The following is a 19687-nucleotide window of genomic DNA, read 5'->3' on the forward strand; positions in this document are numbered from 1 at the left end:
AGTGGCCTTCACTCACATAGCCTACAGTAAGATTCAGCAGGTTCTGACTTCTGGTTGTTTGGGGGGTGTAGAAGTTAGGTATAAAGATCCACCATTTTACCAGGAGACTCTCCCTTGCCTCTTGGATGTTAGCCTGCCTGTTCTTGTTGCTGGGACATTCCTTTGGCCACTGCTTACGATAAAGGACATTTGGCTTTACTGACTTTGGCGGTGAGCTGATAAGATCCATCCAGAAGTGAGTTATGCTTTGTGAGAGATTTTCAGAGTAGTTTTTATTATTTTGTATGCTGCTGAATATTGTCTGTACTATACTTCTCTTAATCTTCCTAAGTAGCTGTTCTTTCTTTGTGTATAATCACCTTAACTTTCCAGATCAGTGGTTCTCAAACTTTTAGGACCCACTTTTTAGAATGAGAATGTTAGGACCCACCAGAAGTGATGTCATGACCAAAAGTGACATCATCAAGCAGGAAAATTTTTAACAATCCTAGATTGCAATCCTACCCACACTTACTAAGTCCCATTTACAGAACTAAGTCCCATTTACTATCATTGTTAAAAGCATATACATATGCCTGTTAAAAGTACAGATGCATAACATTTTCCCAAATGCAGTCACGTATCATAGTAAAATCAAGTCTAATAAAAATAAAATATTGACTTGAATGGGGACCCAGCTGAAATTGGCTCACAATCCATCTAGAGGGTCCTAACCCACAGTTTGAGAAACTCTGTTCTAGAATAAAGCACTTAACCTGTGTGTCTTATTGGGCATGCTGAGGGATTTCTGGGTGTAGGTGAATTCAGACCAGGCCACTTAACCACTACCATAATTCTGTTTGAGTCGTTTACCTGTGCCCTGAGGTATAAACCAGAGCTGAGCCCATGGCAAGGTCAAGAATTGGGCTTGGCATTGATTCAAAACTGTCAGAGCAGTTTCTCCACCAATGTGCATGTAAACATGGGGAGGTTCCCATCAGGCTCATGGAGGTGTGAACCCATGGGTTAGACTGGTGTTAAAATACAGCCTAGCCACTGTCAGAGTTGATTAGTTCATGGTCGTGATTAGCCTTAGTCTGTCACAGGCTGGAGGAAAACCCCTTTCATAACCTTGGTAGGCTGTTTTAAAAACAGAATATTATTCTACATGTCAGTCCCAGTAATGTTTTCCCTTATGTCCTTACTTCCAAATCACAGCCATTCTTTTAATTTACTTCCATCTTTTGCCATGAGCCTCATATAATGACGTTTCAATTACTAGAAACTGCCATTCTTTGCCCTCTCAAACCCAGAAGGGCAATACCACAGCCTTGTGGTCTAGCCAAACATCTGTTCACAGGTTCTGAAAGTCTGACATAGATACAAGACAGCCAAGTCCTTAAAAATTAGCCTGGACTTGCATTTTAAAGTCCTTTTTGATTATCTGGGCTAAGATACAAACAAAGCTCAGTGAGACTGCAATGAACAGCCAGAGCTACACATGGAAAGGGGCTTGCCCTTTCTCTCTAGAGTTGGGAAATGCATTATGCCCAGATCTCCATTGTACAAATAGATAATTTCTTGACAGTCTGGAGAAAAAGGCAGCTTCTGTTGGCATAGAGCTGTGTATGTGAATGTATGTGCATCAGAGCCCTCCCACCAGCACACTGGAGAGAGTTCAGGGGGTCATTCATGAAGCTAACCTTCCAGAACATTCTTTTCTTATCTTCAGTTTTCCTTGGCTCTTCTTCGCTCCCCTGCAGGGAATTTATATATAGCTGTTGATGTGTACCACTTGTAACAGCTTTTATTGTTCTCACCTCTGCACCCACAATTTATCAGACAGAAAAGGTTAGGAAGACATTTCAAACTTCTTGAAAAATGTTCTCAGGTCCTGTGGCTTCCAATTTACTTCTACATGCTGTTTACAAAAGCAGTTGTCAGTGAATGATTCTTTAACTAACATCAAAGTCTGATTTATGTATACGAGAGAAAGTTTTTAATCACAATACTCGAGTGAATTAGATGTGAATAAAATACCTCCTAATTAACAAGAGACTCCTGACCTATTTCAGTCACCGCTCTGGATAAGTGACTCAGTAAACAATAGCATGTTCATTGTCTTAGATTTTAAACAAACAACCCAAACTCTGAGTTTATTTTAACATTTATTCCCTTCATCTGCAAAGAAAAGGGGAAAAAGATGACATTCCAAACCAAATATGGCTGTCAGCTCCTAAATATGAAGAAAAACTTGGGGTGAGAGGATTCCCCCCCTACTTTACTGTCCCTAACCCACTGTACTGGCCTTCCCCAGCTTCAGAACACCTCCTGCATGTGGCTTCTGGACACACTGGAAAGGAGTTCTGAGGAGGCAGGGAGGCCCATGAAGTGGGCTGTGAGCTCAGCATGCTTGCCTGATGTCCTGGCCCAGCCACAAGGTGAGTAATTATGGGCAATTTTCACAATGGAGAGAAATGAAAAGCAGTGTGCCCCAAGGATCTGTCCTGGGACTGGTGCTTTTCAACCTCTTCAGAAATGACCTGGAGACAGGGTTGAACAGTGAGGTGGCTAAGTTTGCAGACGACACCAAACTTTTCTGAGTGGTGAAGACCAGAAGTGATTGTGAGGAGCTCCAGAAGGATCTCCCCAGACTGGCAAAATGGGCAGCAAAATGGCAGATGCGCTTCAATGTCAGTAAGTGTAAAGTCATGCACATTCGGGCAAAAAATCAAAACTTTAGATATAGGCTGATGGGTTCTGAGCTGTCTGTGACAGATCAGGAGAGAGATCTTGGGTTGGTGGTGGACAGGTCGATGAAAGTGTCGACCCAATGTGCAGCGGCAGTGAAGAAGGCCAATTCTATGCTTGGGATCATTAGCAAAGGTATTGAGAACAAAATGGCTAGTATTATAATGCCGTTGTACAAATCTATGGTAAGGTCACACCTGGAGTATTGTGTCCAGTTCTGGTCACCGCATCTCAAAAAAGACATAGTGGAAATGGAAAAGGTGCAAAAGAGAGTGACTAAGATTATTACTGGGCTGGGGCACCTTCCTTATGAGGAAAGGCTATGGTGTTTGGGCCTCTTCAGCCTAGAAAAGAGACGGCTGAGGGGGGACATGATTGAGACATACAAAATTATGCAGGGGATGGACAGAGTGGATAGGGAGATGCTCTTTACACTCTCACATAATACCAGAACCAGGGGACATCCACTAAAATTGAGTGTTGGGAGAGTTAGGACAGAGCAAAGAAAATATTTCTTTACTCAGTGTGTGGTCGGTCTGTGGAATTCCTTGCCACAGGATGTGGTGATGACGTCTGGCCTGGACGCCTTTAAAAGGGGGTTGGACAAGTTTCTGGAGGAAAAATCCATTACAGATTACAAGCCATGGTGTGTATGTGCAACCTCCTGATTTTAGAAATGGGCTATGTCAGAATGCCAGATGCAAGAGAGGCCACCAGGATGAGGTCTCTTGTTATCTGGTGTGCTCCCTGGGGCATTTGGTGGGCCTCTGTGAGATACAGGAAGCTGGACTAGATGGGCCTATGGCCTGATCCAGTGGGGCTGTTCTTATGAGCTGGGGCCACCAGATTCCAGCATCCATGGATTTTGTTATCTGCAGGGGTTCTGTAACAGATGCCCTGCAGACTCTGAGAGCCCACTGTATTTCTTTTTTGCAATGCTGGGACCACCACCCACTAAAGGTTCACTGGATGCCAATATACCTGGTCTGGGCAACGGAAGGGTTCATCAGAGAAGACTCAGCCAGAATCACAGAGTCCCAGGAGATCTAGCATCTCATGAGATTTGCCTCATGTGCTGGTCTATTGTTCAGTCCAGGTACTTCACAGGAGGGAAGGAGCAATAGGGCTTGCACTTTATGCCACTCAGTGTTTAAACACTTGATGCAGTCAAAGCATCAAGGAGGAGGCGATGGGTGAGTGTCGTAGACTTCGTACACTCCCAGGGTTTTGGGGTGCTCAGAGTTCTTGGTTCTTGAACCCTAGAGCCCTCAAGGACCCCTGTTTGGTAGTACTGCCACCACCCTGTATGTGCCAGTGTCTCCGTCCAGGGACAATGAGACCCTCTAGGCTTAATTCTATCCCTTGCAGGCACTGAGCACTTTTTTTAATTAAAGCCTCAGTCCTCAAGTTACTAGTCCTCAATGAGGATTTGGTAGCTTGCTGGACAGCTAGGCAGGATTCTGAACCTTTGTCCCCAACAGACAATGAAACAACTTAGTAAAAGGATTTTTACTTTATTAAATACATAGGGTTACATAAAGTTACAAAAGGCAGCAAATGCTAGAGGCATAACACTTCTAGGAAACATATCAGCATTAAAATAACAAAGCTAACTGGCTATCTCTATTATTCCCTAACCCTCACCTGGGTAAGCTTTCCTTTGTAGATCTTTCAGCCAGGTTACCCAAGAGGCCACATGGCCCTGGTGGAGCAGGCTCTCTCCAGGATGTTGCACCCACAACCTTTTTCCACCAAACAGACAAAGACCAACCCACCCCTTTGGGCTTTGTTCTTATACTTCACATGCTAACAGGACTCAGGTGACTCTGTACTCATTTAAACGGTCCAATCAGAGACCCTTGGGGCCAGAATCTTCCCAAAGTGGGGCTGGATGCTATCCCTCTTAGTTCTTCCCCTCCCCACTGGAGATTCATGGGCACCTCTCTGTCTGCTTAGGTGCCACATTATCACCTTCCATTGAGTTGTAAATTCCTTGCAGCTAGGAACTGCAAGCCATTTCTGTCACTGGTTTAGCCTGGTTCAGGCTTTACATTCTACTAGGCCTAAACTGTACATATTCATGACAGTGAGCAGCTAAGAGCATTGTGAGTCATTGACCTTACAGAGGCTTTGAGAGAGGAGGCTCAAGGAAAAAGGAAAATCCAGGTGAGGCCAGTAATCTCATCCCCTCTAACATACTAGTCTAAGATGCTTGGGAAAGGGGTGGTAGGTAGGGCACTTACCTGGGTCTTCAATTTGTTAGTGAGCTGCAGGGCAGCCTGGATAGAGAGCGGCTAAGATGATTACGGGACTGGGACACCTTCCTTATGAGGAAAGGCTACGGCGTTCGGGCCTCTTCAGCCTAGAAAAGGGACGCCTGAGGGGGGACATGATTGAGACATACAAAATTATGCAGGGGATGGACAGAGTGGATAGGGAGATGCTCTTACAATCTCACATAACACCAGGGGACATCCACTAAAATTGAGTGTTGGGAGAGTTAGAACAGACAAAAGAAAATATTTCTTTACTCAGTGTGTGGTTGGTCTGTGGAACTCCTTGCCACAGGATGTGGTGATGGCGTCTACCCTAGACGCCTTTAAAAGGGGATTGGACAAGTTTCTGGAGGAAAAATCCATTACGGGTTACAAGCCATGATGTGTATGTGCAACCTCCTGATTTTAGAAATAGGCTATGTCAGATGCAAGGGAGGGCACCAGGATGAGGTCTCTTGTTATCTGGTGTGCTCCCTGGGGCATTTGGTGGGCCTCTGTGAGATATATGCCCTCATCCACATCCCTTGCCTAGTGGGTCATAGGGTAGTCATGCCCCCATCCAGTGTTTTATCAATAAACACAAGTATGGATGCACATCAGTAAAATATTGTACCAAAAGAATCTTGAAATAATTTCACATACAATTGCTTTTTTAAATCAATGCATATGGGCACACTGGTAATTTAAAAGGTAGGAAAAGACAGGAAGTAATTGAACACTGTGGTAAATTATACATAGTGCTCTATACAAAATTTGGAAGTTAATTAAAGAAAAACCAAAACAGGGCAATGGAGAATTAATAATAAATCAGTTCTACTTTGGAGATAAGCCAGGTAATTAATAATTTCAAAATTGAAAGAGAAAATCAGATGAGGAGAATTTTAGAACCATACCTAAAGCAAAACCCATCTGTGAATCTTTCCTGAATATTTCGTTAATGCAGTTCTGTTTGTTTGTAAAAATGGCAACCTCTGATGGTCCAGATGTTTGTTTACCTATTTTCTTAAAGTTCACTAAGCTGTGCCATTAGGCAATGACATGAAAACATTCATGAAAGAGCATAAATTAGTTCTAGTCACCGGAATCTTCGAAGTACAATGAAGACAAACCAAGACGTGGCTTCCCTAACAAGATCACTTATTTGCAGGTTTGAGAAGTTTCCGGATATGCAGGTTGAGCCTCATTATTCGCGTGGGTTTCATTCCAAGCACTCACATGGATGGCAAAAAACACACTATAGCAAATCAATTTAAAAAACAAAGTTTCTTTGCTCCAGTGATTTAAAAACAGCCTTGCTGATCTTTGTGATGTAAGATAAGAGTCAGTAAGAAGACAATCCATCAACCAGTCCTCCTCCAAGTGCTTACAAAGGCGCTTCACTCAGCTCCTCCCTTCAAAGTGATCACCAATGCAAAGTGATCACCTTTCTTTCACATGCTCAGGGGGAAGAGAGGGGCCCCCTGGAGAAAGAGGAGGATTGATGGATTGTCAGCCAGCTGCTCCCCCCCCCTCTCTCTCTTTAAGGAGGTTATTGTTAAAGGACTATTCAGTTTTTTAAACTGATTTCAAAGGAGTGCATTTTTCCCCTTCTCCAGGAATCAGCACATTCCTTCTCATTTACAGGGGCCATTCATGTTGAGTCAAATCCATTTATAAAAAATCCATGTATAAAATTTCTGGACCTGTAGTTCCATTGAACACCCAGATCAAAAGGCTCATAAGAAATCATGATATAGAAAATATATGTAGAAGACATAAGTCTTGTCTCTGGATGGCATGCACATCTGATTTAAGAGCTTCAAACACAGAGGAGGTCTCGCTGAAGCAAATGTGGAGAAGCAAATGCTATAAAGATCTGGCAGCCACAAGGAGATAAGAACATAAGAACATAAGAACAGCCCCACTGGATCAGGCCATAGGCCCATCTAGATAAATGATGTCCGTACATGCACAAGGCACTGTCCAAGTTACCTGATCATTGAAGAAGCCACTGACATGGCTTTTCCCTATAGTGCTCTGATAATACATCTCATGGGAGGAGTCTGTAATGTACCTCCTACCCACGTAAGTACGGAGAAAAAGTCCATGGCATCAGTTTCTTCTGCATAAATGGGATCTTCTAATGTTATGCAAGCACCATGGCAAGGACACAAGCTTTCAAGGCAACATCAGAAGGAATTTTTAGTGGATAATACTTTGCGTAGTGATTCAGGGTCCCTGTGATACCAGCAAGCCAAACCGGGATCCTTCCTTTTCCCAACCCATGTCAGGGAGTGATAAACACAAGTCATATGCCAGAAAATTTGTGGGGTCAAAAGAAAGAGAAAGAATGTGTCGTCATAGGGGGCCAAGAGTGTAATCTTAAGATTGCACTGGGTTGGTGTAAGTTTCTTATGCCGGCCCGGCACATAGACATGCGCCAGCCCATGGAGACCAGATCTGACCCCAGTGCCAATGTGGATGGGTAAGTTCGTGCCAGCAATGGATCACTGGCATGGGGGTTTGGGAAGAGCAGGAGGGGGCTTTGGGATCATTCTGGGATGGGGGAGAGCAGGCAGTGGGCCGGCCAGGCCCAGGAGGGGGGTGGTGCCAGGATCTGGCATTTTGGCTAGATCCTAATCCCCCTCAGGTGGCTCAGCCTAATGCCAAGCTGCTTGGATCTGCACCACCTCTTTAGGGTGAAGCCCCATTCACCCTGCTGCTGTGTTACTTGGGCTAAGAGGAATTAATTCCCCTTGTATGGAGCTGTGCCACAGCCAGCCCAGTCCTGCTCGGAATGCAGTGCAGGTCTGCCTGCCTGCCTACTCCAGGGCAGGTTAGGATTGGCTGTGAGTGGCACTGCAGTGATTGATTGATTTGGCTTTGAATAGGTATGTTTGACTGTTATCCCTCCCTTCTTGAGGTGCAGGCTTCTCTGCCTCCCCTTTTGGACCTTTCTCCTTGTTCTGTCCACATGTTTCCCTTCCTACTACTCTTGGTCATTTCCTCTCCTCTAGCCCTTCTTGATCCTTTTATTATACCCCTCTTACTTGTCCTGAAGGCATGCAATATTATTCACCATAAAGATAAGAGTGCAAGTCTGATCTTGGCAGTACATAACCAAAGCTTCATAACAGCTTCGGCAGCTCCCGAACCAGAAAGAGGAATGCTTCCCATGTGGTGAGATACAACTTTGGAATGGAAGGCTTATCTCGGGTATGGCTAATGAGCCACTCTGCTAGACCCAGCACAACACCTGTTTCTGTCACATTTGCAGAGAATGAGCTACGGAAGGCCTGCAAATAATCCCAGTAATTAAATATGTGTAACAACCTATTATATGGAAGTTACTCTTTCATTTTCATCCACCTTCAGTCATTTTTTCATTCTAATTACAGCCAGCTTAATAACATTGTGGAACGAAGCCAACATGCCAAGGTCCTGTAAATATTGTTCATGGCAACTTCAATTACCATGATTTCACTCTTAACTTTATTTACTTTAATTTCCCTTCATTACAGCAAGTCCATGTAAACTGAAAGACCAGCATAGAAGTTTTTGCCTACTGATACAGCTAGTAGTAGTTTAAAACCATCTTGGAACTAAGTCTCTCTTGCACAACCCTAACCCAATCCATATTTCCCAAGAAGCAAACACTTCCTTAATTGCATGGAACCAGTTGGATCATTAACATATCCCCTGAACAGGCTCTGTAAGTATGAGTAGTAGACAGGCAGCCCAATCCTAACCTGTGCCATAACAGTCAGACCGCATGGTCTGCACTGTATCCTATGCAGGATAGAAGCAGGTTAGAGGTCACCTTGGGATAAAGGGATATTTTTCCCCTTACCCCATGTAACACCCCAGCCTGTCTTATGAGGCTCCTCAAATGTGCGTCAGTTATTTAGCTGGCACAAATTCAAGCAGCCCAGAGACAGTGCTTAGGATACAGCGTGTGTTGCCACTGCCAATCCTACTCACCTTCTGGGCCTGATCCGCCTCCCGTTTCTCCCTCCCCTGCCCAGAAACGGCCCTCCACACCCCAGAACACTCTCCCACAACTGTCTCCCATCTCCAGCACAAACCTGTCTGCCTAGGCTGGCTCAGGGATGGGATCTGGTGCCAGTAAGCCGGTGCATGTCGTTCTGACTGCATGGCCTGTTCCCAAGTCAGTGCTTTACAGCACATTTGCATAACTCAGGAGCTGGCAGAGGGGGCCTTTGCTGGCTCAGCCTGATTTTAGGATTGCACTCTAAGGTGGTAACATTCTCTGGACAGAACCATTTCAATCTTCGAGTGGGGATCATATTTTTGAATGCTCTCCATGTAGAAATCTCACTGTGTGCAGTAAATTAGCACAACAACGAGAGAGCTTATTCTCTCTGATGTGCTAGTTTACCACATGGGGGGAATTCGTTTAGGTGGGTGGGTCTCTCCATCTGAAATGGAGAGTCTGAAATGTCAAGAATTCTGCCACTTCAGTTTGAGTAGAATGGCACTCATACTCATGCAAATGTTTAGGCCTGGGATGTCAATCACATATAGGTGACTTGCTGAACTTCATAGTAGATGGCATCATGGAAATAGCCAAAGAACATTCGTCTTAATCAGGCATTACAATATTATTGGCTTGGGATGTGTATGCTGCATGCAGGTTTGAGATTTAAGTCACTCCATTGAAAAAAGTTCTTTCAATGTCATAGCATTACTCTAGAAGCTACCCATTGGGCAACCATTCTCCCCACCACATAATGACTTGTTTAGATATCCTTCTACCCCTGAAATACAGTGTGAGCCACTGATTTCAGCTCAATGGCTTCCTTCATTCAATGTTCACTGATGTATCTTGTAAAAAAAAAAAAGTCTTTTGCAGCTCACAGATAGTTGCTTGACAACAGAGAGCTATGTCAGAGATTTAGCAGAAGTGATGTACGCTGCATTTCAAATAGCAATGTACAGCTGTATTATTATTATTAATTGAATAGCCAGCAGAGAGCTTTTTTCAGAAATGAATGGAAAAGCCTCCTGCTACTTCTGATAGCCTGTTTCCCAACTGCAGATGGAAGGCGAATAAAAACAAGCTGCTGTTTAACGTGTACTTAAGTGCTTAAACTGATCCGTACTTCCAGTTTTTGAGAAGAATTACAATATTTATGTCTTAATGTATGTCCAGGCACAAAAGCAATATGTGGAGTAGTATTAAAATGCTTTCGGCTACCTTTCCAAAGTGGCTCCTGGGGCGATGTGCATAAATCTCTCCATTAACAAAAGCAGCAGTGGTTTGGCGTGTGGTAATCAGAATGGTGTTTAAAGGTTTTACGTTTGCATCTATTGCCTGCTATCATTATAGCAGACAAAGTTCCATTATCTTGGAAAACATAACCCTATGGGGGCTGGACAGACGTACACTAAGAAAAATGTGGTTTGTGGGAAAATACGAATCGCTGTGATTTGGTTTTCTTACCTTAAGCAAAGATGACAGCAGGACCCCATTTCTTTGTGTACTACACACCTATGTGTGGTTGTGAAACCTTCCATAAACAACCACTGACTCAGCCCAGAAGGAGAGAGTCGGGCACACGTAGCCCATGGGTCATAACTGACAGTTTTGTACCCCTTGAACAGTTGGTGGTGAACATTCTTATGAACTTCATACCAGCTCAGTACATTAGTGTCCAAAGCATCACCGCCTCAAGAGCATTACAATCTAGATCACAACTTTGCAGTCAATGTTTCAGCTGTCATGAGCAGTTCCTGCTTCTCATGGAGACATGCAAACAGATATTTTATTTATTTATTTATACAGGTATTTATATACCGCCTTTCTTTGGTCCTCAGATTTCTCCTCAGACTTTAATCCAAGGCGGTTTACATAGGCGGGCTGTTCTAAACCCCCATAGGGATTTTTACAATTGAATAGTTCTAGTCTTTCATAGAACTCCTCCTTCCAGCTGGATTCCTTCCCGGTCTGGCCTCTCTCTGGCCCTTCGCCTCCCATGCTCCACTTGACGGCAACTCCTCTCTGCCACCGAGGGTCAGCTCATCAGTATATCAGCGTGTCATCAGTTCTCAGGTACTTCCGGTTGTTTCGAACTGGCAGCCTCAGATCTTCAGGTATACAAGGTAGCAGCTCTACCAACTGAGCCAGACCTCCTGCAGATTTTGCATATATTTTATTAAAAAAAACAACAACACCATGGTATACCAATGCATTAAATGTCAACATCTTGATGGATGACACAATGAGAGCAAAAGCCACTGTCAAGACCCTCTATGCCAGGGGTGTCAACCATAAGGCCTGCAGGCTTACGGAGGCCCTAGGATGGAATTTACCCCCATTATAATTGGGCTCTCACAACTGATAATTGGGCTGTTTCATATCTTGAATGAACAAGATTTGCACATTTTCACTTCTGTCATTTGCAGCTGAGTTTCTGCGTGTGAACAAAGTGCTTATTTCTGGCTATCATATGCTTAATTATGACACTTCCTGCTTAATGAGGTCACATCCAGCCCCTAACAGGCACTGTGAATGTTAACTCACATTTGGCCCTCTGTATGAAAAGAGTTTGACATCCCTGCTCTATGCCATGGCATTTCTCCCAATTCATCCATTGCTGAGCAGTGCTGCCCCTGGAGGCCTCTTCATCAATAGCAACTGTGTTCCACCACAAAGAAGGCCCTGCTCCTCATTGCTTTCAATCTGGCTTCCACCAGAGGCTTGATGTGCAGCGTCCCGTCCTGTCCCCCCCATGCTGATTTTAGGGAACAGATCAGTTCATATGGGAGAAGGGGTTCAGATATGGCCCCAAGTCATATAGGATATACATATATAGTAATAATATAGACATTAAGGTTGCAATCCTATACACACTTTCCTGCAAGTAAGCTCCATTGAACAGAGTGAGACTTACTTACAGAATGAGTAGATATGCATAGGTTTATGCTATAAGTAAGTCTAAATTGTTTGAATTGTAGTACCAGACATATACTGACTTGTGTATAAAGTTTTCTTCTTTTTTTTTCTTTTCTAACCAAGCAAAACAATTAACACAGCTGTTTTTTAAAAAAATATGTGTGGATCTCACAAAGAACCTGCAGGGGGTTCAGCTTAAAGCACAATAAATTCATCTCACCTAGAGATAATTAGAGATAATGTAGATAATTACTACATCTCTAGGTAATCTCCAGCTCCATCAGATTTTTTTGGGGGTTAGTTCAGCACTCCCTAACTCACATATATGTGCATAGATGAAGCAATCACTCCCAACCACTTCCATAACTTGGTTTCAGATAAGATAGAAAAGAATAGCCATTCTGGGATACCAGTATTTGAAATCACACAAACAAATTTCCGCTGAGAAAAATATACATTTTAATTTTATTTATACTTAGTAGCAAGTGAAATCCTCCATTTGTAGAATTGTTGGGATGCGCAGAAACCCCCTAAGAGAGTGTTCTTGTTTTATGGAAACCCATTTGGCTTCCACTGAAAATTCTCAGACATTTCAGCTTGTGAGGAACTCTCGAATTCACTTTACATTTCATGTTTTGAAAGTATGGCGCTAACCCTAGCTGTGAGAGGCTGATGGGATGCTATACATGCATGAACAGAATAGGGGTGGCATTGGGGATGACCAGGTTGGGCATGGGCTGCCCATCAGAAGTCCTGCCTGACTGGAACACCCTCTCAACCTCCCAGTACTGGTCAACTGTTGCATATTCCCTATACCTGCTGATGGGGAAGATATGAGGTACCTTTAAGAGGTAGAGACAGGAGGGGGGCACCGACACGATCCCCAGGATTGCGTTGCTAAGGGGTGTGCAGGGACTGAGATGCACTTACCAATCCCTGCTGCAGCCTCCTGGGGGTGCAGGGAGGCCTGCGCGATCCTCCGCTGGGCTCCCATTCTAAAAGTGAAAGCGGAGCAATTGCACTCCACTTCTGGTTTTGTGGAGGCAGAGTGCAATCGCTCCACTTTCACTTTCTGGAGGCTGGGGAGCCCTGCAGACAGTCGTACAGGGCTCCTCACTCCCTGGGAGGCTGACTGGTAAGTGCATGTCACTCCCTGCACCCCGTTAGCACCCCCTGCATTCCTCCTGCCCCCGCAAAGACTTATTGCAGCTCCAACTCTCCCAGAGAATTTGAGAACTGCTGCCCTAGAGTCACAGGTAAACTGGAACCAGCACCAAACAGAAAGTTCTTTTTTTAAACCAATGGGATAGCTGGATAGCTTTAAAATTAAACTAACCTCAGAAAAACTTTCAGGTTTGTGTGACAATCTAAAGTGACTAGAACACTAAACATAAATTACTTTGCACCTTTTAATGTCACTGACTGAAGGCCCTGGATGATTCGTTTGCGTGATTTGTACCCTAATGGCACAGAATATCTCCACTGCATTCATCAGGCCCCAGTGCGTTCTCATTTTGCAATAATTTAGCAATGACTACACTAAGTCTTTTCAAATTGGTTCTAGACACATTAAAGGAGAGGCAAGAATTCGCAGCTCATCTACAAATAGCAGTTAAGTTGTCAGGCAAGTGAATACGCTGTTAAATTTAGCTTTTTCATGCTTCCTTATGAAGAAGCAGAGTGGAAAAGTGTGAATTTGGAAAAAAGAAAGGAAAAGCTAGATAGGAATAAATTGATGGCACAATCCAATGCTTGTCCTATGCCTGCAGAGCACGCACTCCACCTTGCACAGGTTGTTGCAAAAGCACCATAAAGTGCTTTGCAACAGCATAGGAGTTTGTGGGGCAGTCGGGAGGGCTTGCACCAGATTGCCACTGCCTGTATAAGGAACACCACATACTGGAGTAGGTAAGGGCTGCGCTGGGCACTGGAAGGTGGCAGGGAAGGGTGTAAGATGGTGGGGGAGGGTGGCGTCAAGAGCTAATCCGGTTTGGGATGGAGTGGGATCAGCAGCGCTGACGCACACTGTATCCTATGCCCTTTCCTAGGTCAGATCTGCCGACAGGTCCTCTTGGACTTGCACCAGTGAATTAGCAGGTTCAGGTTTGAGTAAACCCATTGCTGTGGCTGGGGACAAAATGTCCCCTTACCTTGAGGAGACCTCCAGACTGCATGATTCCCCTGCAGGATGCAGCACAAGCCGCGCTAGTACCACTGCATTGGCACGGGGGAATTTCAATGGGATTGGGCTGCCCATTGCTTGTCATAAAACTGTATAGGAAAAATATCCTATCCCACGCAGACAAAAATCAATAGATTGAAAAACTGTATATCACAAAAATGTAAAAAATAGAATGGAGTAAAAATGCAAAATGAAGAACATTCAGAATTGTGTGCTTTGAGTATACAGCATGAAATAAAAATAAGCAAAGCAAATCTACAGAGATAAAAAGACAGATGTTGCTTTTGTAGCAGAAACAAATGAAAAATTCATAAAGACAATGAATGGGAAATAAAGGTCAAAATATGGGCGTGTCTCCGGCACTAGTACAAATGCATGGGGTTGGTTGCACATGGGATGGGATGCTTCACTCATGACAGCGCTGGCGCTGCTCAGTTCTGGGTTCAGATACACAAGTTGTACAATGTTAACTATGCTTAGACCATTGTTCTAAACGTATATATTTGGAGGTATTCACACTGAGCACAGAAAATACTGTGTACAGAAAAAGTAAGCAAAAAAACAGCAGAGAGTTAAATTTGGCCTGGATAAGGAATCAGGACCTAAGGGCCCATTCCCATCCTCCCTCCCCACCACCAGAAGTAGTGTTCTAACAATGGGTTTTGCTTCATGGCTGTTGTAAATGGGCTTATGGAAGCACATGGAGCTGCACTCTTCGGTCCTGTTGCCAGGACAGAAGAGGTGTTGCACGCAGTGGCAGGATCTGGAGTGGTCACTGCCACTGGCAGGTAAGCAATGGGAGTGGGGGGAGGGCAGGGAGAGGGTGAAACGAGGGACGGAAGGGGAAGGAACGGAGATGCAGTGGATCTGGCAGGGATGGCATGCGCCAGAACCTATCCCCTTCTTTCCAAGGCTGCCTGCCCCTTTCTTCTCCTTGGACGTGCACCAGCTAATGAGCTGACACAGGTCCATTGGGACCCACTGTGGAGCAGGAGGCTTACAAAGGAAAACAATTTTCCTTTCCCCTCTGAAGCCTCCTTATCCTGTGAGTAGAGGAGTAGGAAGTAATAGGAGTAAGGAATTAATTGTTTGTACCCTGTAATGAGATACAAATCGCTTTGAGTAAGCATCAATTATCTTTTAGTGTAATGCATACTTCACAGTTTAGTCATGGTAAGAGGTACATGTAAGCTAGATATTCAGGAGGATCAAGGTAAAGTATGAATGACAATGATTGTAATGGCAAAAGAAATAGTGCTTGCACTCCCATGACTCACTATCCCTACTCAATCCAAAGAGAAAATGTATCTCATTCCTGACTGGTCCTCAGGCATGGAGTGTCTTCTTCTTTTTCTCTGTTCATGAAACCACTTCTTCTTTAACTTCCACCTACATAGAAAGGTACCTTATACTGAAGAAGACCATTGTTTTATTTTGCTAAGTATTGGTTATGCTGATACACAGTGACACCTCCAAGACTTCAGATAAGGCTCTTCGTCATCCCCAGGGATGGTCTGAGACTTGGATGACTTGGACTTGAGTCATGAAAATACACGTTTTTCACAACTCATACAAACTTGAGTCACACATGTCAAAAACTCGGACACTGACTTGGGACTTCGGGGTTTTACCCTTAAAAGACTCAAATAGACTTAAATCAAGACTCACTTTTGTGTGTGCTTGCAACTGTTTTTTGTGTGTACTTGCTTATTTTTTTTCTTTTTCACTGCTTCCAAGGCTTGATTCGCTTTTCAAAAAGATCAGACTCAAGTCAAACTGACTCAAAAAAACAACTGTGGACGAGTCACAACAGTCACCATTATGTGTGATTCAAGTCAAGGGGGCAGACTCAGGACTCAACTTAAGTCTTGGCACTGTGGCTCATCCCTATCCTTATGTGAAGATACCAGGGATTGAATCTTTCTACATGCATAAGAAAAACCCTCCTTAACTATCCTTATTTCACCTTAGTTGCCCCTCTTTTGCTACCTGGGTTGTCAACAGCCTCCGAAGCGATAAATCCCTTCACTAAACTCTTCCTTTGGGCTGAAAATCCTGTTGACGGAGGCCCTGTCACTTTTTTCTCCTGTATCCTGCCTTGCACACTGTTGGATCTATACAGATGTTAAATGGGAACAGAAGCAGTAAAACCAACTCATGTCATCAGAAGTTGGGAACAAGCCAGAGAAAGCACCTGCTCAAGATTCTGCAGCTATGTGACAATAGATTACATATTGTGGACTATATTTACAGCCTTCCTTATCCTTTAATCTAATTTTGCTTTTCCATGAAAATTGCTTACGCTCTACTGTGCCATTGGGAGTGATAATCTTGTAATTAACTGTCACAGGGGAAACAGAAATGTTTTACTCAGCCTTGTCAAATGAATTCCAGTATTTTCCTTGAAAATCTATTTGCTTGTAATGTTCAGAGTGCTTCCTTCAATACACTTGCCAAACATCAAGTATTTATCATTTCAAAATCAACCATGTTCATCCTTAAATGGATATGGCAAAAAATCAAAAGCAGAGAATATTCCTGCCAACTGTGAACTATCATGCCAAAAAGACAGTTCACTCATGGGATTATGACCAAACTTTTCCTCATTGTTTTAACAGTATTTATTAGTGTGCAAAGAACTATTCAGTGTTTATCTTATGTGACCCTGCAGGCCTTGGTATGTCTACTCAGATGTAAGTATCATTGTGTTCAAGGTGGCGCCAGTGTGCACCATATCCAAATCCCCTTATCTGTCTACATAGGGCCTTATCCACCTACACAGATCAACATGGACTTTCACTAGTGATATCACTGGTACAGGTCTGAGTTGATCCATTGTGGCTGCTGGGGCTTACCCTGGGGCAAGGGGAGAAATGTCCCCTTACCCTGAGAAGACCTGTATAGTTGTGCATGGTATCAAGCAAGTGGACAAAGACGTTTTCCTCCAACCAGCGGTCATTCAATGAAACAGATTGGTGGGAGATTCAGAACAAACAAAGGAAGTCCTTCACATAATACATAATGTGTAAACGATGGAATTTGCTCCACAAAATGCAGTGATGCTCATGATTTTAGATGGCTTTATAAGAGAATTAGATGGGGTCATGGAGAATTAGTTTATCAATGGCTATTGGTGTGGATAACTACATGCCACCTCCAGGTTAGCTGCCTCTGGACTGTGCCTCTCAATGCCAGTTGTAGGGGAGCAATTTTAGGAGAGGGAGGTATGTCTTCATATCCTGCTTGTGGGCTTCCTAGAAGTATTTGGGGCCCGATGCAAACAGGCCTGTGCCGGCCCAGCATGGCGTGCAGCGTTGCAAACATGCTGTAAGACACACCTGCAACACATACCACTGAGCCAGCATGGGTAGTGGCTCAGCGTGAGCCTATGCTGAGCCAGCACCAGGTGGTTGAGCGACCACCACCACTCAGAGCTCTGGGCAAGAACTGGGTGGCAGAGTGGTAAGTTGGGCAGGGGAAAGGTGTTCCAGGGTGGGCAGAAGGTAGGGTGGTGGGAGAGAGTGGGGTGGAGATGGTGGCAGGGCTTATCGCCCCTCCTATCCTATCCTATATTCTTATCCTATCCTAACTCCCTCAGTAGCAGGTGCAAATCCAAGGAGACCCATCAGGGCCACCAGGGGATTACACAGGGTAAAGCTGCGTAAGCTACCTTACCCTGAGTAGCCCCAGCACTGCTTCCCAGTCCCATGGAATGCAGCGGTCACCATTTCTGCGATGCTGCAGCCCTGGGCACTAGGAAGCACAGGAGTGAACGGTTGGCTACTATGAAAACCAAGATGCTGGACCAAATGGGCCCTTGTTCTGATCCAGCACATCTCTTCTTATGTGGTAGGTCAATCTCATTCTTTGGAAATTTCATTTTCATTGCTTTAGACCAGGGGTGCCCAAACCCCGGCCCTGGGGCCACTTGCGGCCCTCGAGGACTCCCAATGCAGCCCTCAGGGAGACCCCAGTCTCCAATGAACCTCTGGCCCTCCCGAGATTTGCTGGAGCCCACACTGGCCCGACACAATTGCTCTCAGCGTGTGGGCGACTGTTTGACCTCTTGGGTGAGCTGTGGGATGAGGGCTCCCTCCACTGCTTGTTGTTTCACATCTGTGATGCAGTAGCGGCAGCAAAGGAAAGGCCAGCCTTGCTTTGTGCAAGGCCTTTTATAGGCCTTGAGCTATTGCAAGACCTTCATTCATTCATATAAGCATCTTTAATATATACAATTATGTAAACATGTAAATTTATTAAAATTTTAAATGTAAATTGATTCTTCCCCCCCCCCCGGCCCCTGACACAGTGTCAGAGAGATGATGTGGCCCTCTTGCCAAAAACTTTGGACACCCCTGCTTTAGACTACCAAGGGAATTCATGCATGGAGGGTTAAATTCCAAGGGTCATTTTCAACTTCATGGTGAAGATAGAAATGTTCCCAGATCTCACAGATCAAGTTAAACATTCCATCCTTCAGCACCACATGGACAAGCATAACAGTGGTATAATGTATGAAATGCAGTAAAAAAGAATACAGTAAAACGTAAAATGCAATAAATAGAATACAGTTCATTATCGTGTCAGTGTTATCCAGCAAGTGCCATTTGCTTTCCTGGATTTAATCGGGAGCACCATTAATCTGACTTACTCTAAAGTCAGCAGCCTTCATCCAGCTACTTCTAAGGGGCACAAGTGTTCTTGATAGGAATTCAGAGCTTCCATGCCTACAAATGGGATCACTATTCCTTTCAGTAGATGTGATGTGCACAGATTTTTTTACCCATTGAAATAAATGTGACAGTTCTCATGCAAATGAACTTCACGTGCATATAACATTGCATATGGGACTCTGGATTGGGGCTGTCATGTTTCAGATTTCTGCCTAAGAATCTAAGAGCCTTGAATGGCAGCGCCTTTTAATATATGTCTCTGTGTGTGTGTCTGTGAATGTAGAACATTATTAAATCAAGTTTAATTTGGGTCACTGGCATATTCATGATTAGGCCATTTATCAGTCCAGACAATGAAAGGTTTGCAAGCATATTCCTGGTAAATTCAAATTATTTCATATCCGCTCTGGAGCAGACTGTCATTCTGTCAGATTTTATGGTACTGTCCTTAAGCAGTTGTAATTGTACATCATGAGAATTTACCCAGAATGAATTTGTTGCCCTTGCATCGTAGGCTTTCAGAGTTATGAGGTTCACTCTGTCTAATTAATGAAGACGATGATGCCATTGCCAAGTCTAATCACCGGAGCACTTGGAAAATGTATTACTTTCATTTTAAGGAAGCTAGGAGGGGAAAAAAAGACTATTTTGGGACTCAAAAGCATCTCTATATTAGCACAGCCTATTATAAAACTATTCATTATTGATGAAATTGTGTTGGAGAGTATCTGAAACTGCTCTTTGCATCGAAGAGGGCAATCCAAAAACCACTTCAGCTGGCACAATTGCCGTTAAAAACATTGAAACCATGCCTTCCATTATGCCTTCCATGGTCTGAGGATAGCAGCCCTTGCATCAAACTATGGAGCAGCATAGGATATTACAATAGCATATCCATATTTTCTCTACCATCCAGCAGTTATTGACCATG

Source organism: Tiliqua scincoides, chromosome 4, assembly GCF_035046505.1.
Source record: "Tiliqua scincoides isolate rTilSci1 chromosome 4, rTilSci1.hap2, whole genome shotgun sequence".
Lineage (NCBI taxonomy): Eukaryota > Metazoa > Chordata > Lepidosauria > Squamata > Scincidae > Tiliqua > Tiliqua scincoides.